Consider the following 26,649-nt stretch of genomic DNA (forward strand, 5'->3'; position numbering starts at 1 on the left):
GTCATTTCCTTTCTTGTGTATTCTTAGAAATGTATCTTATAAAAAAGTTTGGGATATATAACTGTACTCGGGTGTACTTTTAATCTTAAAATTAGAAAAGGCAGATGATTATTTTCTCCCTTCACTGGAAAGAGAAAAGATATTAAACGTTAATATCTCACTGTTACACTTTTTTCCCCCTGAAGATAAAGGGATATAAAAAGGAAGCAATAAGCACTATGCATGTTCCTACTAATCTTACCAGAATCTCCTCCTATATTAAACTAGTTCTCCTCTATCCTATTTAAACTGTTCTTCTGATATTCTTCACATATGAACAAGGTGATCCTTTGCTGGGTTTAAGCATTATGGCAGCGACCAGCTTATAAAGAGTAATAGAGCAGCTTTACCTTCATGTCTGTATTAGGAACAAGAAACTCACCAATAATACAAATAGAGTTTTTCATTAAGCAGCATTCCTGTTGATTACAGAGCAACAATAAATTTTTTTTGGATTTCCATTTAACAGTGAAAACAAATCCCAATTCTCCCATCTTTTTGATGCAGCTGGTTGCACAATGCATAATGTCTGATATACAATGGCAGTGTCTATTGTTACAGAACTGGCTTATTTGTGTATTGAAAGCTTCATTCAAATTTGTATGGTTCAGAATGTTCAATGAAATGCACAAATTGACTGGTTCAATATTCCTCAATTTGTCATAATGGTTTTTGTGCGAGTGTTTTTCTTCTTTAAGACAGTCATAATGCCGTTTTTATTTCATAAAAAAAACAGGGTGATGATTCCTGTGAGATCTCACAGTTCAGTGCTAAGAATAGGGTCTTGAGTCAGGTTCAAAGTCACGTATAGAACTATGAAAGCCACCTCGGACTAAATCTGGGTTTAGCAGCCACAGAAAAACCACGGGAAGCTTTACTTCATTGTTTGATGACAATGAAGTGAAAACGATGTGGACATCTTATGAAAAGGATGTTGTAAGTGAAAGGGAGTGGCTGAGACACAGCAAGGTGAGTGCTGGAAAAGATATTGAAACTTAAACAATGTTGGGGGGAAAGACTGGTCTAGGGAGATCCCCTGATTAAAAATATCAGCAGAAACACAAAGGTACTCACTTTGGAGCCTTGCAAATACATCTCTTCATATTGGGCATTAGGAGTCCTTCTCTAGTCCTACGTATGTTTACTAAATTATATGAGTCTAGTAATCCCAATATCCTTAGAGTATGCATCCTAAAATGCATACTCAATTAATTCATGTTCTTTCTTTCTTTTTTTGTTTTAGATTTTATTTATTCATTATGACACACACAGAGGTAGAGGAGACACAGGCAGAGGGAGAGGTAGGCTCCCTGCGGGGACCTAATGTGGGACTGGATCCCAGGACCCCGGGATCACACCCTGAGCCAAAGGCAGACACTCACTCAACCACTGAGTCACCTAGGCGTCCCAATTAATTCATTTTCAATTCATTCATTCATGCATTCATTTTTATGTCATTGAATTGCTTTGGGGTTTAAATTAAAGGAAAGAAACCTTGAGTCAGTAAATATGATTTGATTGCCAGATCACTGAATCATGAAAAGAATAGATTGAAAAAAGTTATTTTTAAATAAGGAAAAACTACAAAACCCTGGAAGAAAAATCAAATGTCACTATTTCTTAGGTGCCAATTAGAGGCATTTAATTGCATGTTGTTTGTTTGAAGATATTACCTTTTCATCACTTCACTAGTAGGTAAAGAACAGAGAGAGGTCCTTTTCCAGCTGGTTAGACAATGCTGGAAAAAAAACTAGACTCTTGTACTTGACATAGATGACTTACTATTTTAATTCCTGAGAAGATGTATTTCCAGCGTTAAATATAGAGTAGAATAACAATCGCATTATAATTATCAAACATATGGGCAAGGCATGTAAAGGACTGCTCAGAGTGTTTTTTAAAAATTTCTTTATTTAATTCTATAATTACATCATTATGACTCCCTCCCCCATTTTTTTTTTCAAAGTTAATTGCTTTTAGAAAGTTTTTAGTACAAAGAATTAGACCTTCAACAAAATACTTAAGTACCATGAGCTTTGGTTTTTCCATCTCTAGAACAGGGTTATTGTGAGTACTAGAAGAGAAGATGTTGGTGACCATGCTCTGTGATGCATAAATCAGTTTATACAAGCAATGTGGGTCCAGGGCTGATAACTGGGTCTTTAAGGGGGGAAAAAAATCCCTCTTAGATTTGTTGTCATTTGTTAAACCAAGAATGGAATGTCTTCAAGTGATCCATCAACTCAATCATGGTTGTTAGATGAAGTGTAAATGACCAAAGATTACTTACTTTGGTGAAATAAACTTCTATTCACCTAAAGTTTAGTTTTATCTATTAGTAATGGGCAAGGTGATATATCTGACTTCTAAAAGTGTCTCTTTTATCATTTATTCATTCATGCATTTGTGGATTCATTTATGAAACATTTCTGTAGTATCTACTCCGTGCAGAACTGCCTGGGTGTCGCAGGTGCTCCTTCACCTCCCAAGATTCATGCCCCCTGGTTGATGGATCAAACAGGAACCTAGGTGCTGCCATAAAAGGATTTTACAGATGTAATTAAGGTCAATTGACCTCAAAATATAAGATGATCTGGGTGGGCCCGGCCTAGTCTCATGAGCCCCTCTGAAAGTAGGCAGTTAGTTTTCTTCACTGTTAGTATTCTTCACTGTCACCCTTCTGGGTCTTAATCTCTGACTTAGTAAGTAAGCTTGAGTTCAGAAGGGCCCATGTGTTGAGGAATGCAAGTGACCATTAGAAGCAGTGAGCAGCCCCTGTCCAACAGCCAGCAAGGCCATGAGGACCTCAGTCCAACAACCATAAGGAACTGACTCCTGACAACAGGCTGTGTGAACCTGAAAGTGGGTTCTTCTGTGGAGCTTGAAAGTCAAGACACCTTGACTTCAGCCTCGTGGGATCAAACACAGACAATCCACTTGAGCCACGCTTCAGACCTACGGAGCTGCGAGCTAGTAAGTGTTGCTCGAAACCACTACATTTGCAGCACTTGTTTCATAGCCAGAGAAATGAACGCAATCAATGATTTCCTTTCATACCCGACACATCACGTAAAGTGTCAAGAACAATGACAGAGTTAAAGAGACACAAGTTAGAAATGGGAGACCAAAGGATACTACGGCAAGGTGAAATGACTAAGCATCAAACGAGCAGCACATGTACATGCTTTTACTTCCCAGAGGATGTTTCACGGTATTTTGAGTCCTTCCTGGAGCAGGGGTGCATAGGGCCCGGGAAGGTTTGGCAGGGCAGACTTCCGCTTAGGATTTCAAACAAATCTGTTTTTGAACCCGTATGTCTGTCTTTACTTCAAGTTTTTGTGCAGATGACATTCTACAATCCTATGCTGTGTCTGTTCTCCGTGTTTTATACAAACCTTTCCTCACCTTTGCAAACAATAAAAACAAAGCCTCCAATCAGAGACTCCAGGGGGTCAGGACTATTGTTCCTTTCAGTTGAAAGGAAATAATCATGAGCTACTTATAAATCCAAGATTACTCCAATTCATGCTGAGCCCTGAATGAGATAATATGTACATATATGTAATCTCCATCCAGAGTATAGAGAAAAAGCTTGACCAGAAGCCCTGTGAGCACTTCCCTCCCCCCCCACCCCCCACCTTTTAAATGTAAAATGCCTAAATCTGAACACTTATCAATGAATAACTAATCCTAGTAAGCACATAGCCATGCTTATTTTCTAACTCCTTTGTGGTCAAATAATGAATACAGATGGTACAGAAAATAGGCACCATGGCAAATTTAGACAAATAGAATTTAGAGACAGTGACAGAAAGCTTAGTCAAGCATAATGCTCACAAAACATAAAGCAAAAATCAGGAAGAAAAACATCAAACATTCCCCAGAGGCTCCTGATTGCATAAGAGGGTCTGACTTTAGAGTCCTTGGGTTTAGTGTAACCTCCTCTTTTTCTAGCAATTCACACTCCTCCAGCTGAAAGATGTTTGCACCATAGCACTCATTATTTACCGTAGCTACTGAAGCTGCAAGAATACCTAAATAAATAAACAAACGAATGGATAAGGAAGTGAATAAATGTGTGGAAGATAAAAGAGTAAAGCCCTGGGTTCATTCCCCGACTTTGCAATCTAATTGTGTTTCCAGTGGGGAAAAAGGCACACACGTGCTCTCCTAAAAACAAAACAAAACAAAAAAAAAAAAACAAAAAAAAAAACCCGCTTTTTTATATACAAAAGGTAAAGCCAACATGCTTTTTTACTTGTGCCATTTCTCCATTTAAGCTGCTATTTGCTACTTATCATGTATGAATAGAAGAATGGATGGAATGAACAAAGCATGGATTTTTGTTGTTCCTGCCATGTAAAGTTACAGCAAATAGATTGTAGGGAGGAAAGAATAAATGTAGAAATAACCTAAATCTTTTTATGTAGATGAAGCGAAAAAGCAGTCTCCTTTAGAATTGCTGCTTTAGATTATAATAGCAATTTATGTTAAAAGTCACTATGACAAATCAGCCCATAATTTATTTTAAGAAGTCAAACTAGCAAGATCAAGTGTTCTGTAGGTGGTATTTCATCTTATCATATTAAAACAGTCTTCCCAAATGTAAAAGATAATCTCAACTGCTGTGTTCTGTAAGCAAGCAGAAAATTATGTAAATCTGATTTCCTTACTATGCGTTTGCTATCTCTTTAAAGCTTACTAAATCATATCCAGATTTGTAAACACAAAAGCACTGGATCCAAGATACATTTGCTTTTCAAACACTCAGAATGAAAAAAGGTATTTTGCAGGATGTAATTGAAAAATTCCTATCTGTTTTCAAAAGCTAACAAATCAACAGTTGTGTGAGATAAAAAAAAAAAATACAAGACATCACCTCTTAACTTATTATGGGCTTAATTGCTTCCTCATAATGGAGTGTGACAATGTGATTGCAATAAGAATAACACCTGCTTTGAAAATCACATATCAAAGAAATGCCAGCGAGGAGCAGGAAGTCCAGAAGGCAGCCAGCCACGTCGAAGTTCTTCATCTACTCCTCAGTTTGCACCAGTTCCTACCCCCTCTCCTGTAAGCCTGCTTAGGTTCATTGCCTGAATAATTGTTGACTTTGTTAGCTCACCTAAAACTGTCTGCCCAGCTTTGAGGCTGCAGAGGCACAGAGTTTGCACATGCAAGTAGTTGGGTATGTATCTGGGCCAAAACTCCGAGATTATCTTCCTCACAGACGCGGAAGCCCCCTGAACTGCAGTGTGCTCTGTCTGTGTAAGAAGACAAAGCCTGCGAGCCAGATGGCACTGGCATCTTGAGTCAGTGGCCAACAGAAAGGCCGGTCCGCATTCTTTCTTTGTTCTAAGAAGAAAATCCTTTGATGTTAAGGTTAATTGGTTAAGTTCATTCATATTGTGGATCCGCATTGAGTGGCATTCCTGTAGCTTGATTTCTTTGTAACTGTATGTCTCATCTTATATATTCTTGCACCAATAACTTCCCATCTTGTGTTTGGAGCAAGGGAAGAAATCCTTTACTTTTTCTATGAGGACTTGGCCAGGGGCAGTAAATCGATAGGTTACAAGGTACCTAAATTGCAATGTTTTAGCCCTCCTCTTGGTATCCCGTCATGATCTCATGGTTGTGAGATCCAGCCTCATTTCAGGCTCCACGGTCATGTGGAGTCTGCTTTGGATTCTCTCTCTTTCCTCTGCCCCTTCCGATCATGCTCTCTCTCTGAAATAAACACATCTTTAAAAAGAAAATAAATTGCTCTGCTTTAGCTAATAGAAGTGTACAGTCGTCCATGCGCTTCTAAAAAATGAGGATAATGAAAACAAACTCTATTTTCAGTTCCTAACATAGTTAAATGTCGAGCAAATGAGATATAGTCAACAACTTCAGTAAGCAATAAAATACAAAGTTTGGTGTTATATGAAGGAATTGTATTAACTGTAAAATAAGTCAGTACTCCATTTGAATTCTAACATTTTGGAACTTTAATAACCGGAGACAATGACATGAAGGGAGTGAAGAAAGATGGAGAATGCCGCACTTAAGATGTGGTAGGAGCTGCACGAAGACAATGGCCAAGAAAGACGACAGGACAAATAATGCAAGATGTGCTCAAGGGGAGCTATGCAGCCACGCATAAGAGCACAGAGAGATCGACAACACACACAAACACACACACACACACACTCCTCATACATACCAACGGCTCGGAGAGTCATCTAGACACTCATTGAAAGGGCAAGAGGAGACTGAGAATTATCAAAATTATGGGCAGGGAGGAGGACAGCCCAGCATCCGTGTTTGTAGGCTAATGCTCCAAGGGACCAAATACCCTCTTGTAGCTTCACAGCTCTCAGTGCTGGCCCTTCTGTCGAGATGACATCAAGCAGATGTGCATGCTCAGCCTACGGGCTGCAAGTTTTCACACTTGCCCTCAAGGCAGTGTATGTTAGGCCCCACCCGCAAGTGCACACATGTGGTAACGATGCTCAAACCAAAACTTCACAGAAACAAAACGACTTGTCTTTACTGAAAAGCCTCCATCACTGCTGTGGTGTTAAGGTACTGAGTGTGAGCCCTGATAATTTCAGTTTCTGGGGATATAATGTCCGTGTGCTATCAGGAAACCACACAGCTCACAGAGAAGGAATAATTTGTATGTTTGGGGACCTCAGGACTTAGAACAAAATATTAAAAAGAATAACTGAATATTACCTAGACCTACTGTGTGTATTATTCTAAAAACTTCGTATATATACATTTACTTACTCCTCACAATAGCCTATATTTCCCCTCCCCCCACACACACACTTTATATGTAGGCAAAAACTGATACAGGTAAGGGTTAGACATCTATTTTAATCTGGTCTCCATAGTTTTAAGATCTTTGCCCTTAACCACTTGACTATCATACTCTTCGGAGACAAGCAAAAATTATAAAGGTTAAAACATTTTAGAAGATCCGCCACTGATAAAGAAACAAACAAAACTACATCAGGAGTTTCTCCAATAAAAAAAGGAAAAGTTACTTAAAAATCTTTATCACCTACAGGTGATAAAGCCTTTTTTAAGACTTCCCTTTCACAAACAAACCAATAGGAAGTAAGGAGAAACCTTGGCATGATCAGCACACAATTTTTGGTTTTATAATTAAGACATAAGATTTGGGTAATTTTAGAATTTTTTTCATAAACCACATTGACTAGACAGCTGATACTGGCAAGCACGGCCCTGTTATTTTCGACGAACTCAGATTCAGTGAAAAAAAATCTATTTCTAAAGAAGGAAAAAAAATACCGCCCGTTATTTAAATGAATTATTTTACAAGTCAGTAATAAACATCGCTATGTACCACAGCAGTTTTTTAAAAATTATTTTTGAGGTAAAATTAAAGCAAGTAAAAAAAGGTCCAAAAGATTAAGAAAATTCTACATTGTGTTTCATTTTTAATTCAAATGCTCAGTGGATCGCACAATAAAATCCTAATTGGTGAAAGGCTGTCAAAGACAAAATTCTGTTTGTTAAGAGCCTGAGCCAACGCCCCGGAGCCGCTGGCCTCTGAGGCCTTCCGTCCGGGGAGCCTTCATCTCTGGGAGGCTCCTTCCATCCGTCAGGTCCCCGTATGGTGCGTACCTCTGCTCTCGCCCGGAGCTCTCCAGTCAGCCCCAGACCCGTCCCTACCTCCTTACTGTGCAGCCACACAAATGGGGGCAACTACAGCCTTGTGGTAGGGATGACACACTGTGGTGTGGTTGAGAGGGCTCCTCCATCTTAAAAACCACTGTTTTGTCATGCTTAGAACTTTCCCCAAATATCCTTCACATGGGAAACTTGGTGTTTGCTTTCAGTTTGAAGTGACTCTGTAAGAGCAATATTTAAGAGATGGATTCCGTTTGAAAGTAAAAATACACCTGTGGCTTACCCTTGCTTATTTATGAAGCATTCCCCGGGGGCTGGGGGGTAGGGAGAAGGATAGTTCACATTTCTTAAGCAAGCAGGTGTGTTGAGGCCTGCCCTATGTTTGAGGCTCTTTGCCAGCCCGGTCTCCTTTCTCAGAGTGCCCCCTGCCTGGTAGGACAGGGCGAGCAAATGCTGCACGAGCACCAAGGCCCCCTATTCGCGGGCTCCTCCTGCCATACCTGAAGGAGACAAAGGCCTTCCAACCTACTTGGGCAACTCAGCTCTAAACTTTCGGTTTTTTTGGCACCTCTGGCAAACTTTGGCCATTGTAGCTTCTGACTCCAGGTTTGAAGATACTTTTCCTCATTGCTTTAGGCTCTTTGGTCTCATGTGGGCCTGAGCTCCTTTTGAATCTGGCTCCTTCTCCCTGGTTTTGCCCTACGATACCCTTCATCTATGGCTCTGTGTTCTTTTGTCTTGGGGATCAACGAGGTGACTGGGAAACATAATGTACCTTTTTTTTTTCCTTGTCTATTTAAAATTAAATCTCATGTGTTAGATTTTTAAAAATGGAATTCAATTTCTTGTCGTTAAAGCACTCATACTATATTTTCACTCTAAAACTCTTAGATTATCCAGATGTGCCAAAGTACTTACAGCACAGTTGCTTATAAAACATCCAAATTTTAGCGTGCTAATACACAAAGTGTATAATTCACACATTTTACTGAATTTTCAGAAATGGTGTGTCATAGCTTTTTATAGTTTTGACTCCCCATATAAGAATAAAAATAGGAGCAATTATTTTTTTTTGTGATCAGACAATAAATACATATTCCCTGGCATTGTTTAGCAGTATTCAATACCTACAAATACTGATTTGAAAGCAAATGAAAATGCATATGAAAATATGATGCAGCCACAAATCATGAATTCAGCTTATTTAGTGTTAACTACACAAAAGATACAGTTTGGATTCAGTAAAAAATGGTTATAAGCTTCCAAATTTTCCAGTAAAACATGCACTTATGGAAAGGGAAGAGATGAAAGATGTCTATGCAAGACCCAGTGGCACAACACTGGTGCTCAAGCCTCTTATTTCTTCTAATATTTCACCTAGTGACTATAAAATGTCAGCTCTAAAACCGGGTTTATAGTTATCTTGTCTGAATAGAAAACTCCCTTATTTTTAGGGTCTTTCAAAGTATTTTTTATGTCAAAGTCAAATCAGACATTCTTTTTACCTGACTGAATCCATCCAGGATTCTACTCATGCTATGCAATGTCAGAAATAATGTTAGGACTAAAGGCTAATTCAAAGCCCTAAAAACAGAGTTAATCACTTTAATTGTACTTGGAAAAAATAAAAGTCTATAGAAATTCCACACTTCTATTTTGGAGGTATTTTATCCAAAGGAAAGGGTCAATATTTTTTTTCTTTCATTCATTCACCATTTGTCCAATTATTCATCCATCGCATTCATTCAACAGACATTCATGAAATACCTACTATTACCCAAGTGCTTCTTAGGAAGTAGGGAAACAGCAGTGGATAAATGAGTTTCCTGCTATCAGGGAACCTACACTGGGGCAGGAAAATGGAGAAAAAACAACCCACCAACTAATCGTCAGGGGGTGGTAAGTGTTAAGAAGATTAAATAGGATAAGGGAACAGAAAGCGAATGGAAGAGCAGGGTGCTCTCTTATGTATCGTTAAGAATTTGGAGACTTAGGGCACCTGAGTGGCTCAGTCAGTTAAGTGTCTGACTCTTGGTTTGGGCTCAGGTCATCATCTCAGGGTCCTGGGATCCTGCATCCAGCTCCACACTGGGCATGGAGACTGCTCAGGAGTCTCTCTCCCTCTCTCTCTCCCCACCCCACCTCACCCTCCACCTCCCACTTGTGTGCGTGCGCTCTCTCTTCCCTCTAAAAAAAGAATTTGGAGACTTTTTTCTAGATATTTGAAGAAAGTAACAACACGAGCCATACAAATAACTGAGGGAAAATTGTATTAGGTAGAGGGACCAGTTAGCACTACGGTCCCAAGGCGGGAGCACACCTGGTGTGTTGAAAAATGGCAATAAAATCAGAATGGCTGGAGTCCAGTGGGATAGTCCAGTGAGAGAGGGATTGTAAGAGATGAGGTTATAGAACTGGAGACAATATCATACACACCACCATGGGGATTCTGGATTTTATTTTTAGTGAGACAGGAAGCTACTGGATGATGGTTTTGAGCAGAGAAGTGACCAGTTTTAAACATATCGCTGGGGCCATTTGCGGTACAGAGATTAAGATGAGGGAGTGCAGGAGGCCGCAGAGACGAGTTAGGAGTCCATAGCAACAGTCCAAGTGGAACATATGTTTTAGCTGTTGCTTTTAAGGAATCTTCGAAGTGGAGACCAATCAATCACCACCTAGCAACTTCCCCGAGCAATAAGGAAGTATGACACCTGGAGCCCGGTGTGCGTGAGAGACAGAGAGACTGTCTTTCTCTACAAACTTAAATATCGTTACTAGTAATAAACATGGAAGTTCTCTATATTCTAAAGCAGCTCCCTAAGCAAATAGAAACCATGAGAAATATATTTCTACCAAAAAAAAAGTGTTATTTAATAAAATCTTTTTTTTTTTTTTTTTTTTTTTTTAAATTGAAGCCATATTGAGGTTGTTGAATCGGTCATGAGCCAACAAGTTAAAAAATAAGTCTTATTTCAATGGCTGGCCAAAGTGTATTTGTATATATTCTTGACTGTATGTTCATTCACAGAGCTTTAACACAAGCTGTAATTGTTGTACTACCAAACTATAGGTTCATGACATTGTAAATATATGGCTCAAAGAAACGAAGTAATTTTTTTAGAATATGAAATACATCTACCTTCATGCAATCAGCAAAAATAATTATAAAACCTTATGATTCCATTTAAATGAAATGTCCAGAATAGGCAAATATATAGATACAGAAAGATTAGTGGTTGCTTAGGGCTGAGAGGGATGGGGCTGTGGGGGATGATAATTACAGGGTACAGGGCTTGTTTTATAGATGATAAAAATGTTCTAAAATTGATTGAGTTGATGGTTGCACAACACCATGAATACACTAAAAGCCATTAAATTTTACATTTTCAATGAGTAAACTGTATGGTATGTGAATTATATCTCAATAAAGCTGTTATCCAAAAAGTGATGATAAAACTGATGGATGAAGTCTTACCCAAATACAGCAATGGTCACATAAATCCACGTTAATATAAAAAAAAGCTAATATACCAGTGAGTCAAGAAATTAAAGTGCTTCTGTGCTAAACATCTTTTGAGAAGGATTACAAACTTTCTATCCACTCTGGCCATTTATGAATAGTTATGGTCATCTGTGTGTCTTATGTTCGCTATTTGGGAAAATCTGGGAGAAGGGTGCTGAGATTGAGCGTGAACGCCTTAGAAAGAAAAAAGTATTCATTAAGTATCATTTATCATGAATTAGCTGCTCCTTGGAAATTAAATGCTTGAGTTTGTGTTTGTCTAAGATAGGTCTAGAAGATTTTTTTGAAGTATCCTTAATACCCATAGTAAATTTCAGGCAAGGGGCGTGCCCCAGGCCAGGCGGACGTATGGAAGTCCAAAGGAGATCTATGTGAACATGTACCTCTTAAAGCAACACCGCCTTTCGGAGGCTTCTTAGAATTATTATTGAGTAATATTTTTTATGAAAGAGACTTTCTCACAGGGGCTGCATGCCCTCATGGACACGGTTCTTCTATCTCTTTCTATTAGCAATAGCTGCTAATCCATGGTTCAAACCAGCTGCCTACCACATTACAATGCTCTTGGCGTTACAATAGCAATTCATTCAATCTATGTCTGTGTAAACTGTTTGGGTAGATTTGAGGTTGCATAAATATTATTTATGAGGTCTTAGTCAAAGATTGCTGAGGTTAGTGTGTACAAATGACAAAATAACAGGTGTTCTGATGTCTGAGGTTATGCTTAAATTTTGCACCAAGAATTAATGATCTTAGGCAGAGGTACTTAGAATTGCTTCTTGTGAAAAATATACCCTTATACCCAAATTCCTACAATATTTCTGTATTGTGAAGCATTTTTATCAGATTATAATGATACTTCAACTGTGATCTATCCTAGTATTTGTGTGTGTGTGCGTGTGTGTGTGTGTGTGGTGCTGAAAAATTATTCTGCATAATAATATACTTTCTAAACAAACATAATTACCTTCTCATCCCACTGAAAAGAGGAATGATGCACTACTTTCAGGACAATAAAGAAAAGGTTGTTGTTAATGTTTTGTTTTGTTTTTTTTTTTTAGGTTAAAAAGTACGGAGGCACAATGGTATTTTGTAGTGGCCTGGGGCCACCAGACAAAAGATGGCCCTGAATTAGGGTTCTGTGATGAACTGGCCTCAATCCAAGCTCATAATTTTGGTTGTCACAGGAGCCTAGACATCTCATACAGACTATCACAAATGAAATGAGGCCAGGCACTCTTGAGAGAGCACCTGGCCCTATCTGATGCTGTCATGGCCAGAGCCTGGATATGCTGATCTGGAAGACTGGCAAGGGTCCCTGGCCAGTGGTGGAGCAGTGGCAACCCGGCCTGTTCCTGGTATGCTCACAGCAGTAGCAGGCTGTGAGGGCCAGGAACACATGTGGACAGGTGCTCACTTATGCGTCTGGCTAGAGTATTTTTCTTTTCGTCCTGCTCTGACCAGCAAATAGCTGTTCACTATCCTAAATCTAACATTCACACTAAAACCAAAGTTCTCTTGTAGAGTTTTCCAAGTGAACAGACCCCTAACTCCCATTTTCTCTAATCTTTACTCTCGATTCCATTTTCTATTTTTTTCTTCTCCAATTAATCATTTCTTTAAAATGCTATTCAGAGCAATAATCAATTCTGACTAGGTGTGTGTGTATTAGAAGCTCAACCCACAGGGTGTCTGGTGGTTCAGGCAGTTAAGTGTCTGACTCTTGGTTTCAGCTCAGGTCATGATGTCAGGGTTTTGAGATTGAGCCCCCCATTGGGCTCAGCACTCAGTGGGGAGTCTGCTTGAGATTCTTTCTCTCCCCCATCTCTCTGTCCTTCCTCCTGCTCTCTCTCTCTCTTTCTCTGTAAAATGAATACATCTTTTAAAAAAAGATCAACTCATTTTACAGAAACAAAAACTGAGAAAGGTAAGTGGGAAAAATTGAATGTTCGGGTTGGAGTGAAAATGTAAAGTGTGACTACAATTCATTGATTGGTTTCCTAGGGTTCAAATGGAATTTCACCATATTTATTACATTTTCTTTGGTAAATTTAAAAATATACCAAATACTCCCACCCAAGGCTGATGCCCTATGCTTACCTTACCATGCTTCATTACAGGTTCTAAACAAGAGTCTAGCTGAAAGAGTCCTATTTTTTTCCCTTTATGGACTTCCTTAGCACTTCTGTTCATTTCTTAAGGAAATTCATGCTTCCTGCATTGTTTTATTGTTATCTGACTAACCACATCTGTTCCCTGGTTTGTAAGCCTATTCAGAATAGGTGTCACGTGTCGTCCATCACTACTTCATATACTGCCTATCACTATGTTATGTTCTAATGGGGTGCTAAATATTTTTGAGTAAATAAGAATCTTTATCTAAAACATACTGCTCCTTATTCTAGAAGTAAAGCAATGTGTTTCGTAAATTGATTAACACAACAACTGATGACTTACTATGAGGTGAGAAATAATTACCAGTGAATTCTCATGGGCATTAGTCCAATTTACTTGTCCAGGTGTAATTCTGAATTCATTGCCAATAATCAGGGCCTGTGATAGAGCATCAAATAGTTGCTATATGATGAATATAATTTTATTTTGATTATGGATCTGTTTCCAAATATAATTTCTATTCATTTTCAGCACACACGCAGAAGCATAGCTGGCCTCTTGATATACAAAAGAAAAAGAATCTTACAATAATTTATATGTTGAGGTCACTTCTTATTACTTTTTAAAAATGCAGTTGTTATGACTCATGGATAAGGATTTTATTTAGGAAAGGACACTACTGAATCCTTTAGACCCTTGCCAGTTCAATGTGGTTTGAACACCAATGGCATCAACATCAGCTGGAGCTTATTAGAAATGTAGACTATCAAACCTTCCCCCAGAATACTGAATCAGAATGTGCATTTTAACAAGATCCCTGGGTGATTCAAATGCACATTAAAGTTTGAGAGGGCCTACCTTAGGCCTTTATTTCTGTCATTGGAATTAGAAATATCTTATTTATAGAATTGAAAGAATAAAGTCTTGTTGTGTCTGTTTTTGATTGATCCTACAACCTCAATCAGCTTGGCTGATGCAGGTGAGCAGCTTAGTAAGGTTTTGAATATTAATGCTTCTATATAATCAGAATCATGGAAATATATTGGTCACACATATTTTGACATGAGCTAGAGTGGTCAGTTAAAAGGTAGCATTTATAGGACGCTCACTGTGTGCAGACATCTAGGTGATGCTCTCTGGCTCATTACAAATGAATATATTTCTTGGAAGATGTGTTTTAAGATACCTGCAGCTGAACATAGGAGACGTATGTCCAAAATTATTATCGTACAAACGAGGCCAGAATATTCTTCTCCCAGGCAAAATGCATGACCATGTCTGGAAATGTGGTCAGCCACACGATCAATGTGCTGGGTGACCAATAATCACTGAGAAGTAAAAGGGGGATATCACCTAGTTTGAAATCAGTGTGGCTGGGTGTTGAAAAGAGTCAGGAAGTAGGAAGACACAAAATCATAAGTTTGCACATAACCTAGTGTGGTAGATCGTGCTATTTGACCCAAACCTTTAGCTATCCACCCCAGTGTCGGTACCCTTTGCCATGTACTTTTCAGAGCCCACCTGCTGTGGAGAGTATGCACTTTCCTGCCTCATGACTTTTGTTTAGCCATCAGTCTTGCTTCACTCAATGACATGAGATAGAAATGACACTGTGCCACTTCTGACCCTACACATCAAAAGAACTTGGTGACCCACGATGAGCAAGAGTGCATAAAGTGAGGCTGAAGCAATGAGCAGAGGTCAGAGCATTCAGAGTCCTGCAGACAACAGTAATAAAACTGGATTTTATTTTTAGTGACGATGGATTTTTAAGGAACTCCACTCTGCTCTGCAATCTAGCTGTCTGAATACGTGTTATTGCCTTTACTGTATTTTTAGCTCCTTGAAGATGGGACTGTATATTATCTGTCATGGAATACTTCCGTGTAAGCACAAGGGCATTTGGTAAGCATGTCAAGTGGTAACTGGGATGGGTACATGCAATTTGTAAGTCAATATGTTAAAAAAACGCTGATGATTTACATTCTATAAAAGATACCATATCAGGGATCCCCAGGTGGCTCAGCGGTTTGGCTTCTGCCTTCGGCCCAGGGCATGATCCTGGAGTCTGGGGATCAAGTCCCACATCAGGCTCCCTGTATGGAGCCTGCTTCTCCTCTGCCTCTCTCTCTGTGTATCATGAATAAATAAATAAAATCTTAAAAAAAAGATACCATATCATAAAAATATAGGTGTTCACTTACCATGTTAGGAAACACATTTCCATGATTAATCTAAAAAAAATTACCTCTACATAAATGCATCAGCAAAGAGTGGTTGGTTCTACATGCTACATGAACATTCAAATATGAAGTGTTTGAAAATACTTTTAATAGCTTAAAATTACTTTCTTAAAAACTGGATATTATATGCCTCTTTATCTTCAATGAGCAACGGAAAAAAATCTGCCATCATAAAACAGACATTTTAACTTTACATGGCCCAATCCTAGCAACTTTTTAAAATTGCAATGGCAATAGGCCAGGGTAATGGGAATTATTCATAGTTGGGCTTGGAACTGAAAGGTGGGAAAGTTCTGACACAACACTAGGAAGCCCTCTAATGGGCCCCATCTGGGTAGAAGGTGATGGCTGACTCTGACTTATTTTTAGAAAAAGTTCAATGTTGCCATGGACGATCGTCTTCCAAACATGAAAGAGTTTGAGTTTTCAGGGAAAATTCTATGTTGCTTTATCTCCTCTATCAGGACCCTACTGTGTTTGGGTTGATCCCCGACCTGTACACTCTACCATCCTGCCAGCGGTGGGAGGTGGGGGAAGAATATGGGGCAGAACTGATGAGTCCGGCCCTGAGTTCTTCAAACCTCTGGTGAATCTGGGAACGGGGGTCCAGAAAGTTAGCAATTTTACCTACTTGGGTCTTTCTTCCTCTTCAGTTATGTGAGTCTTAGACTTAATTATTTATGAATCAAATGTTTCCTGGGTGTCTATTCACTCTTAAACTTAAAAAAAAAAAAATACCTCTTAGATCACTCTTAAAATTCCTTTTAAGCCTCTCCTTTACCAAAAAGCCTTCACTGAACACTCTAGATCTCAATGATCCATTTCTCCCCACAATGGTTTCCAGCTTTTATTTCCTGTATTACTTATTTGACACTTTAAAAAGATATTTCCATAGAAGGCCTTTTATTTAAAATCTATATTAAAACCTTTCATTAGGTCTACTTTCATTAATTCTGTGTTATTCTCCCCAATTCAAGCGTTGCTGGGGGGCAGACCCAGTCTCTCATCTATCCTTGTGTCCCCACAACACGTGGTGCAGAACAGCCATCAATGCGTATTTATTGACCAGATGCATGAACGAGTAAGTGGCTTTGTGATCATCATTCATTAATTCTTTCAAATTATATAGGGCCTGTTCTTGTGAAATTCCTATTACAATTAGAAAAGGCTCCTCTCCTTGGTTTTTTATAAGTTGGATGAATTTCATCTAATGCTAATAGTTTTTTATAATTTGTGCAAAACATGTATTAGCTTACTTTTTCTAATGGATTTAAGTGGTATTCATTTGATGCTTACAATTTATAGAAGATGGTAATCTATAGTCAACTCTTGACTAATTGATGTACAGATTTTCTAGATTTTTCATTAGCACCTTCAATTGTGTTGAAGAATAAAAATGAGAAATTAATTTCTTGTCTTTTTTTTTCTTTTGTAAATAATTGTTGTAAAGTTGACGGAGAGATGAAAAGCCTGGTCATATTGATTTGTGTGATTCTTTAACATCACCTGTGGACATCATTTACGCATTTGATTCTTTGAATCAATAATTATTGCTGAAAATTGTGTTCTGTATTTACAGATTTTCACCAGCAGGTGTGAAATAACATTTTTTTTCTCTTGAATCATGACTACGTTTTAATTATAGGAAACCTGGCTTCCAAAATTAAAGTTTTAAACTTTTTACCTGTCTTGAAGATATGGAGATTGTTATCATCAGAGGTGTGAAAGAGACAAGGACAAATACCCCGTCACTTCCTATTTCTCTTTTTGCAAACTCTTCTGCTGCTAATTTTATAGTTGCAACTACTCAACGCTGCCATTAGAACACAAGAGCATTTCTAGACAGAATGTAAGTCAATGGACATGGCTGTGTTCCAATAAAATTTTATTTCTAAACGTGGAAATTTTAAGTTTATATAATTTTCAAGTGTCATGGTATTTTTGATATTTAAAAATAACTGAAAAATAAAAATCCATTTTTAGCTCAAGGGCCTCCTACAACAGGAGGGGGCTCCCTGTTGATTCATTTACGTGCTGTGTGTGTGCTACGACCGCAGAGTTGAATTCTCCTAGCAGAGTTGAGTACTTGTAAGAAAGACAATAAGGCCCACAAAGCCAAAACGACATCTGATTTGGCCTTCAAAAAAAGTTTGCCAATCCCTCGTTTAGAAAGTAACGTAATTCCAACAAAAAGCAATATGTGTTCAAATAACATGCCGTACGAAGGACAACATGAGACAGAATTTCTCCCAAAGGGCAACAAACAGCCTACCTAATATGCAGGAACATTTCAAATAATATGTTTTGAGCAATTACCCTGCGAGGGCACTATTCTAGGCACTGGCGATACTGCAGCCCGGGCTGATCAATGGGAATGATTCCTGCCCTCATGGAATTTACATTTTTGGATTAGAACCACACGATAAAGCATAAATATGGGTATACACGATGCGTAAATATAAGTGCAGTCAAAACGACTTCCACAAACACTTCCGGCTTCTGAATCAAATTGGAAAGGACAGAGGATACCAACCACCCTCTTGCAGGGTTATTCAAAGCTGGATGCTCCCGGCCTGCCCGTTTAAACTCTAGTTGGGGTTAATGACATGAGGAAAAGCTTAAACTTTGTCTTCTCAGAAACTGCAATAAATCAAGGAGAAAATATAAGCTCAAGGTGAAGACAGCCTCAATGTACTTTTTAAACCAGCTTAGGCTATCAAAACTGTCTTTAAGCAAAGATTATAGATAACGGGACAATATAATTAGAGAAATTTGGAATTCTCTATGGAGCTCTAGAGATAAAAATCTCTAAATATTGTTGCACTTGAAGTTAGCTGAGGATTTATAGCTTTAGAGGAGGAGGTTGATGGGCTATAAAAAACTGAATTAGAAATGATGACTGGACATAGCGGAAGTGATCTGACACACTGACTCCTGAATGTTCTGACTCCAGCAAAGTTCTCAAAGTAAGAAACTTCGATCTAAACCGCAGACACCTGGGAGGACTTGGATTTATGACAGTGGGGGAATAAAACCTGGGAAATGTATATGGCTTTAAATAAAAATAGAAAGCCCCAATACGCTTATTCTGATGTTTCAGCAAGCAGTTGGCTTCCTGATGGGAACCTGCCTGAGAGAAGTGCGATGGTCGGGTCCAAAGTCACAGTCACGGTTGTGTGACCTCCTGGGCATTCCCAAGGGCATTGAGGAGATGCTCTGGCCAAGGTGAAACCTCTGTCACTGAATTTCCTAGCTTTCTGCTCTAAGAATTGAGAAGGAAAAGAAAGGAAAAAAGGGGAAAGAGCCTATGTCGCATTTTTATTTTAAATTTGCCATGATATTTTTGCATTACTCATTAGAATATTCTTTCATAAGGGATTGTCAAAAGGGCATTAAAACAGACGCTCATATTGTTTGCGAAATAATCAAGACAAAGAATCTAAGACTTGAATCATATCGCCGTAAAGTTAGAAGGATAGAGGAATGTCATGCGGTCTTTAGAGCATCTGCGACCACGTTAGAAGATATTTTCCCTCTTGCTAGAAGCCAAGTTGCCTCATTTGAGATGAACTCATTGGAAATCATTTCACGGAAAACCGTGAGGAAGAGGAAATAGGAGGCATTTCAAATCAGTTGTGTACCAAATAGATTTCTGTTTAGTTTATTCTGAGACCACTGTCTCAGAAAACAAAGCTGGGGTGGTTTTGTGTTGTTTCAGAAGGGGAGGAAAAAGCTAGATTTTCTTAAATGTCATCAAATGGTAAATTGTTTCATAAAATCAGGAGGCAAACCTTTACAACGTGCTTATTATTTTGAGAAGGTAAGATGGATTATTTTTGACAAGATTGACTTTTAAGAATTGTACGCAATATTTTTGGAAGGGGAAAAAAATTCCAAACTGGCATGTTTTCCATGGATTACGTCTCTGTGACCAATTTAAGTGACTATAATTTTACTTGGCACGTTTACATCTTAATTACAGACGACAGTATTAGGCTGTTGCATGTTCATAAGAGTCTGGTTACTCACCTCCCTTTTTTCTGTCTTTCTCTTTAAACTTTTAATTGCAACAGAGTAGAACGGGGCATAAATTGCAACCGTCCAGCTTGATGACTTTTCAGAGGAAATAAATCCATGCGACTGGCATTCTGATCCAGAAGCACCCCCCGAAGCCACTGTGGCCCTTCCAGTAAATATCCCAATTCTTAAGAGTAAGCACTTTGTTGACTGCTAATTGCGGAAATTATTATTTTGACCTTCAATAAATGGAATCACACAGAATATACTTCGTGATGTTTGGCTTATTTGCGTTCAGTGTCATGTTTGTGCAAGTCCTTCATGGCCTGTTACGCCCTGCAGCTCACCCGGTTGCCCAATACTTCACGGTGTGGCTGTGCCACGGCTCGCGCGGCCGTGCTGCGGAGGACACTGCGGGTGTTTCTGGCTGTGGGCCCCCAGGAGCACGTCTGGGGCGCGTGTGACTCCAGGCACACCCCCCGTTCCTGTAGGCATCCTCCCTGCGAGTGGAACTGCGGGGTCCCGCGGTAGGAAAGTCCTCTGCTTACGCTGAGAATGTCTAACACTTGGCCCAGGGCTTATGTCTATTTACACCCCCACCCAAAGGTAGGGGTGATCCTAGCCAGACATTTCTGTCTCTTCCATTTTAGCCATTCTGATGGGTCTCCAGAACTTCCAGATTACAGTTTTAATTTTCACTCGTTTAACGACTAATGACATTCAATGTCTTTTCACACTTTTATTGATGATATGATGTACTCTCTTGTGAAGTATTTATTCATGTTTTTTTAAACTTGTGTCCTGTTATATGTTCCGCCCTAATCTTATATTTTTTATTTATCCATGAGAGACACATGGGGAGAAGCAGAGACACACGCAGAGGGAGAAGCAGGAGCCGGACGTGGGACTCGATCCCAAGACCCCAGGCTCACACCCTGGGCCGAAGGCGGACGCTCAACCGCTGCGCCCCCCAGGCATCCCTGCCTAATCTTATTTTTATAGGAATGTTTTATGTATTCGAAATACAATTTGGATACACACCCAAGTTACAGACATCTTCTCCAAAACTGTGCTGTCCCTTTTTATGTTTTATGATGTCTTGTGTCATATTATTCAATGAAGACATTGTCACTTTTTAATATTATCTCCATTATTATTTTTCTTTGACTCACCCATCATAGTAAAACACATTGTGTGCCTGTGTCTTATGAGGCCCCAAATAGGAAGATCTATTTAATCAGCATCCTTGCATATCAGCCCATGTTCTAAAATTGCATTTAGGAATTTCGCCCCAAAGGCACAATGTACAAAATCAGGCTATATAACATGTGCTATACCTTTTGAATCATCAAACTAATCTGCTCCCGGTGTTTCGGTTTATAATTACTGAAATTCGTATATTTAAAATATATTAAAAAAGAATAAAAAATACAGCCTTTTGAAATTTTAAATAGGAACGAATGCATACAAGTCTTGAAGATCATGGAAAGTAGAAATAATGATATATTACTGGCTTTATGAGTCTGTGTGTGTCATACCCGGTATTCCTATGCCACCGACTTCTTCCTTCACCATATGTGACTCCTTGGAGCTTGCTGTGTTTTGTTACTCTCCTAACTAGTGCCCCTGCAGTGTCTGTTCTACTTCTGCCCTTTCTTGCTACCAGAGACACCTTCACACTGACATCAATCACTTCCTGGGTCAAGATATTCCAATGCCTTTGGGTAAATTCAAGCCCTTGGAGCAGGAGATGAGGCCATGATAGAAGATGGTTGCTGCCCCCCCCAACCCCCACCGCCCATCACCTGGCTTTACCTGTAGCTCCTTGAACAACAGGGGAGTACAGCCCTGCTGACCTCTGACTCCTCCTTTAAACCTCTGTTCATAGTTTACTACCTTTGAAAAGCCTTCCTGACCTTCCTAAACACAGTTGATTCCACCATCTGGGCTGCCCAAATGTTCAAACATAACATACTTCTCTCCCCGTTAGTAATTTTTTTTTCTGAGACTGTGAAGCTTCAGCCAGAGACCAACATCCTACTCGTGTTTGAGAGCCCAATGCCTAGAACAGACCCCAAAAATGTCTTGTATGAATTCATTGAGTAAATTAATGAACTATGCTTTTCTCTAAGTTCTTTTCTTCCCTTTCAAAAATACTTTAAAAATATCAATAAAATTTGATCATAAAAATTATGTCTCTTGTCATAAGGAATAATTAAAAAAAAAAGAATAAAGGCTTATGTTTGCTTTGGGGCTGAGGAGGAAACATCAATAAACTTGCATGTTTGACACGTTCACAGTCCTGAATGACAAGCCCACGGTCAAGAACAGAATGACCCAAGAGAAGGACAGTAAAAACTTTTTTCCTTTTGTCTGCCTGGCCAAGAAAAGCCCTGTTTACCGGTCATTGAAAGGTTATTTAGAAATTTCAGTAGTTGGTGTCTTTGGTCAGTGTTGAAAGAGAAGGATAGAAGGGAGGCTTAACAGAGCTTAGAAGAAAGAGAGGGTTTGCAGTACCTGCTGAGGGGGAAAAAAAAGCCATTATTCCTTGTGACCTGTCAGATAAGAGGAGTCCTTGGTAAGAACAGGCTGAGAGAGATTAGAGAAGGTGATGTAACATTCCAGAAGCAGAAAACTCTGAAAGCAGGTGGTAGGGCAAGGTCTCCCAGTAGATGCAGGGCAGGGTTACAACAAACACAGTCTGACAGAATCACAAAGACGGTAAAGGTGATCCCCAACTTAGATGCAATTGATACGATTGGCTCCAACTGGATGGTAGTAAACAGTGTAAGTTACATCATGAAAAGCTTTCTGGAATCTTTGATTACGGTGACAACTGTACAATACGAGGGCATAGGATAAAAATCTCATTACTTTTCTTTTTTTTCCCCCCTTTCAAGAGGCTTATGATATGGTTTGATGCTATGTCTTTGTCAAATTTATTTGAGTTGTCAAAGAGTAACTAACGTAGGCTGTCACAGCGATAGTCTGAAAGCTTAATGCTCTCACACCTCATCCGCGTGCTATTCACACGGAAGTGTCATGCCATAATCCACGTTATCCAAGAGATGTAGATGTTAGATGCTTCACACGCTCACTGGCTCCCCTCCGCTCTGCAAACCCTCCCCTGATCACAGCACAATTCATATTCTCTATTGCAATATCAAGGCTGGGAGAGGGAGGACAGTTAATGCAAAATTTCCACCATCCATATGGAGATTTTATTGTTAGAAATTCCTACCATCATGTCTGACACCATTCACATTGACTAAACCTATATTCGGTGGTATCTACATTTAAAGTTTTATCGATTTTGAACAATCACTTTTATGGGAAAAATAAAACTGCATTCAAGACTGTTATTTGGATTAATGGGATCAGCCTACTGATATTCAAATCCGAGCCTCAAAGTCACCTCTGAATTTTTTAACTTGGAAGACGGGCCTTGCTGGTAGCATTAATTTTAAGTTAGGTTCTGTGATGAACCCTCATGTGATGACAGACAAAGAGAACTATAATTCAGTTTTAGGAATTAAATTCAAGAGATAATTTTAAGTCCAACTTCCTAAACTAGTGCTAGCATCATCTGAGTAGCAACTTCAAGTTTATAACCCAATTCCATGTACATTTATATCATTTAATTCTCACAACAAGTTTTTAGGCAAGCTTTAATATTTCCCCCATTTTATAGGCGGTAGAACTGAGGCTCAGAGAGGCTCACCAGTGTGCTCAGGACTCTATGGTCATTCAGTGAACTGAGGATTCAGTCTCTGTCTCAGAACTCTAAATCCCGAACCTCGTTACAGAACACCATTGTCTCCATCTGGACTGTCTCTCATATTTCTTTCTTTATTTTTTAAAGATTTTTATTTAATTATTCATGAGAGACACAGAAAGAGAGAGAGAGACAGACAGACAGAGGGAGAAGCAGGCTCCATGCAGGGAGCCCGACGTGGGACTCGATCCCGGGCCTCCAGGATCACACCCTGGGCTGAAGGCAGGTGCTTAACCGCTGAGCCACCCAGGCTGCCCTGTCTCTCATATTTCTTAGTATTCCTATTGATTAACCCAAGTCTGGAATAGAATCTAAAAAAAAAAAAAATCATTTTTACATTTGCTGTCTATTTTCAAAAATTTTAGGAACTTATTGAAATTTTAATACAGGATTTTTTTTTTAGCAGCAAGATACCTTTCGGTTAACAATTTAGTGAAAAGCAAAATCTGTGGCATAGCATGGTAGGATGCTACATATCAATTAAATTGTAAATACTGCATATAACGAAAAAATGAGGCATTTTTCGAGAATTATTAATATATCCTATACAAAGTGAATTTAGTGTCAATAGTGGTTATTTTTGGGTGTTTCAAATATGGGTGACTTTCTTTTATGTTTCTGCATTTCCTAGATAATCTTTAATGACTGTGATAGTCATGATGTCCCTGAAAAACACGTGTTTTTTTTTAAATCTTTTTCAAGATTTTGTTTATTTATTCATGAGAGACAGAGAGAGAGGCAGAGACACGGGCAGAGGGAGAAGCAGGCTCCCTGGGGGGACCTGAATGTGGGACTTGATCCCGACACTCCAGGATCACGCCCTGAGCCCAAGGCAGACGTGCAACCACCGAACCACCCAGGCTCCCCGAAAAACACATGTTTTAAGAGAAAGTGTGTGGCCACCTCATGGTCTTCAATGTTTTTAGATCTTTGATCTAACTACTAGTGTAATCAGGGAAAAGTCCAATTGTTATCACCACTTCTCCAGACCAGAAATTACCATTCACTTCCTAACCAATTATACCAGCTGGGCCCTGAAAAGATGCCCCTCCTAACCCGAGAGTGTGAAGACAGCTTCCTCCGGTGGGTCAGATCTGCCCCTTCATGATGGGAGCTTTAACAGCAGAAGTTTTAAACCTGTTCTAGAACCAATCTAACCAAAGTCTGAGTTTCTTTTCTTTAGTCAATTATACAGCGAAAAAATGATCCCAGGAAAGAGCCAGTAGAATCCAAAGGCACCCAGTAAGAGCTACAGGTTTCACAGGAAGTGGTACCACTGCTCATTCTAGAACCTAGAATCTTGATCCTGAGGCTAATACGACGCCCATGTCCATGTCCTCGAAGAGACTGTGTGAAAACTATGTTACTGGTTTATGAAAGTGACTATTTAGAATTCCCTTGAAAAAGGATTTTTAAAATCTGACCATGTCCATTAAAAATACTCAACAACCTTATTCTATATTCTAGTACATAATCCTGAAAAAAAAGGTGTCACAAATGGGATTTTATTTTTGACAATGTAATCTTCACCAGACTGTGACTTCCTTTAGGGCAGGGTCCGTTTCTCACCATCCATTTACACCCATACCCTATTCCCCAACATCAGGAAGCACGCAAAATTATCAGCTGAATTGGACGAATGGATTCCACTCAAACATCATGAAGCAGTCTCCTAGGTTACACTGCAAACAGTTGTGATTTTACTATGAGGGGAATAGTGGTTTCTGACACCCGATAAAGTGTGCAACTTTATAAACCATCTCGTACACACACGCACACATATACTCATACTTAAAATTAGCATGAACCTCCTTTTCTTTTCTTTCCTTCTTTTAAGTATCTATTTGGATGGCTAATTCTCATACCGCACCATCCTCCTACTCTACCATCACATGTTCCTAGTGTAGAGATGGAAGGATTATTCTCAGCGATATCACTACACGTAACATGCCACAAAATGCATTATTATTATTATTATTAATCATTAATTATTCTAGAAGAAGCCTTCTTGTTAAAGCAGCAATCTACATTGCTACTCAAAGCAATTTCTGGCTTTTATAACTAACGTGCTGAAGTATCTCATTTAATGTTCCAGATCTAGCATTGGCTTCCAAAGGGACGAGATAACAGGATTGTTTGTAGACAGCGGTCAGAGTAGGAGAAAAGACTTTGTGAAGACACGATTTGTGGGGGGAAACCATGAAGCTGAGTAGCCATCAGACCCATGCCCCTGTCCCGAAGCCAAATAGGGTCCACACTGTCTCATCAGTCATGATTTTGACTGCCCCCACCCCCATGGCTTTTTCTTGGCCATCAGATCACGATAACACTCCCTACCACCTCTCACATTATAAAGTTCCAGAAAGATGAAAGTAGTCATTAATGAGGAAAACTTGGAGCCTTATTCACTTAAAAAAAAAAAAAACTAAGAAAAGTGCATAAAAACTAATTGCAAGGGAGATACAACGCACAATAGTGCCAGCTCCAACAGTGTCACTTGTACTAACAACCTTTATAAAAATACCTACAGCAGATTTATTTCAGTAGCATAAACACTGGGAGAGTCCTTTGACTTCCAAGAAGATGAAATAATACGTGGGTCATGAATACGTAAGTTTTATTTCTATAACGGAAAGTATTTCACCACTTCAAGATGTATTTATGAGGCAAATTACCGGAATAGTACGGAATTAAATTTGGTTTTATACGGCATCTTTCATACCCCAAGTATCTCAATAGCTTTCCGAAGGTACAGAAGCGCGGTGGCAGTTGGAAACTGAAGCAGCTCTCATGCACTTAGGGGCAGATGATACGGGCTGGGATTGAGGGTCGTGCTATGGATTCGGGGGACAGGCTATTTGCCCACTCATGCTTTACGAGCTCTGGGTCATCTTTGTGCTCCCCGCGCCCCGAGGCCCTCCCTACTCCTGCAGAGGCGTCTGTGGCTTGCGGGGACCAGGCCGCAACCCTGGGTAAGCCTTGGCTGTGGCATGTGCCATCCCCACGGCGGGCCCTGTGCCGGGGGACGCATCCACTTGGGTCGCCCTAAGGGCCCGCTGGCGCCCGCGGACACGCAGGCGTGTGTGCCGCCTCGGGCCAGGACAACAGACGCTAGGCCACGTGGGATGCCAGGAGTCCAAGAAAAAACGGGAAAACCGGAGGTGGATCGGTCTGTCACCTGGTGGGATCACAAGTCGCAGAAGCTGGAGGAAGACCTTGCAATGATCCGGGCAGCTCTCAGGGCGATGCGGGGAAAAGGAGTTCAAGGGAGCGCTGTTGGCCTTCGT

At 39.6% G+C, this 26,649-nt stretch overlaps 1 protein-coding gene and 1 long non-coding RNA gene across 6 annotated transcripts in view; one reads left to right on the plus strand and one right to left on the minus strand.

Annotated features, from left to right (window-relative positions):
• NEGR1 (neuronal growth regulator 1) overlaps nucleotides 1-26,649 on the minus strand; it is an 813,801-nt gene that overhangs the window by 18,056 nt on the left and 769,096 nt on the right. The window lies entirely within an intron of this gene.
• Nucleotides 742-19,841, plus strand: LOC144317993 (uncharacterized). 5 transcript variants are annotated; one of them, XR_013383852.1, is made up of 6 exons: nucleotides 742-1,008; nucleotides 15,167-15,232; nucleotides 16,548-16,651; nucleotides 17,216-17,419; nucleotides 18,671-18,795; nucleotides 19,644-19,841. It is a non-coding gene; the product is annotated as an uncharacterized LOC144317993 (long non-coding RNA). The 5 variants fall into 5 exon arrangements; XR_013383850.1 differs by lacking the exon at nucleotides 17,216-17,419; XR_013383851.1 differs by lacking the exon at nucleotides 15,167-15,232.

This window comes from Canis aureus, chromosome 8 (assembly GCF_053574225.1).
Source record: "Canis aureus isolate CA01 chromosome 8, VMU_Caureus_v.1.0, whole genome shotgun sequence".
Taxonomy (NCBI): Eukaryota; Metazoa; Chordata; class Mammalia; order Carnivora; family Canidae; genus Canis; species Canis aureus.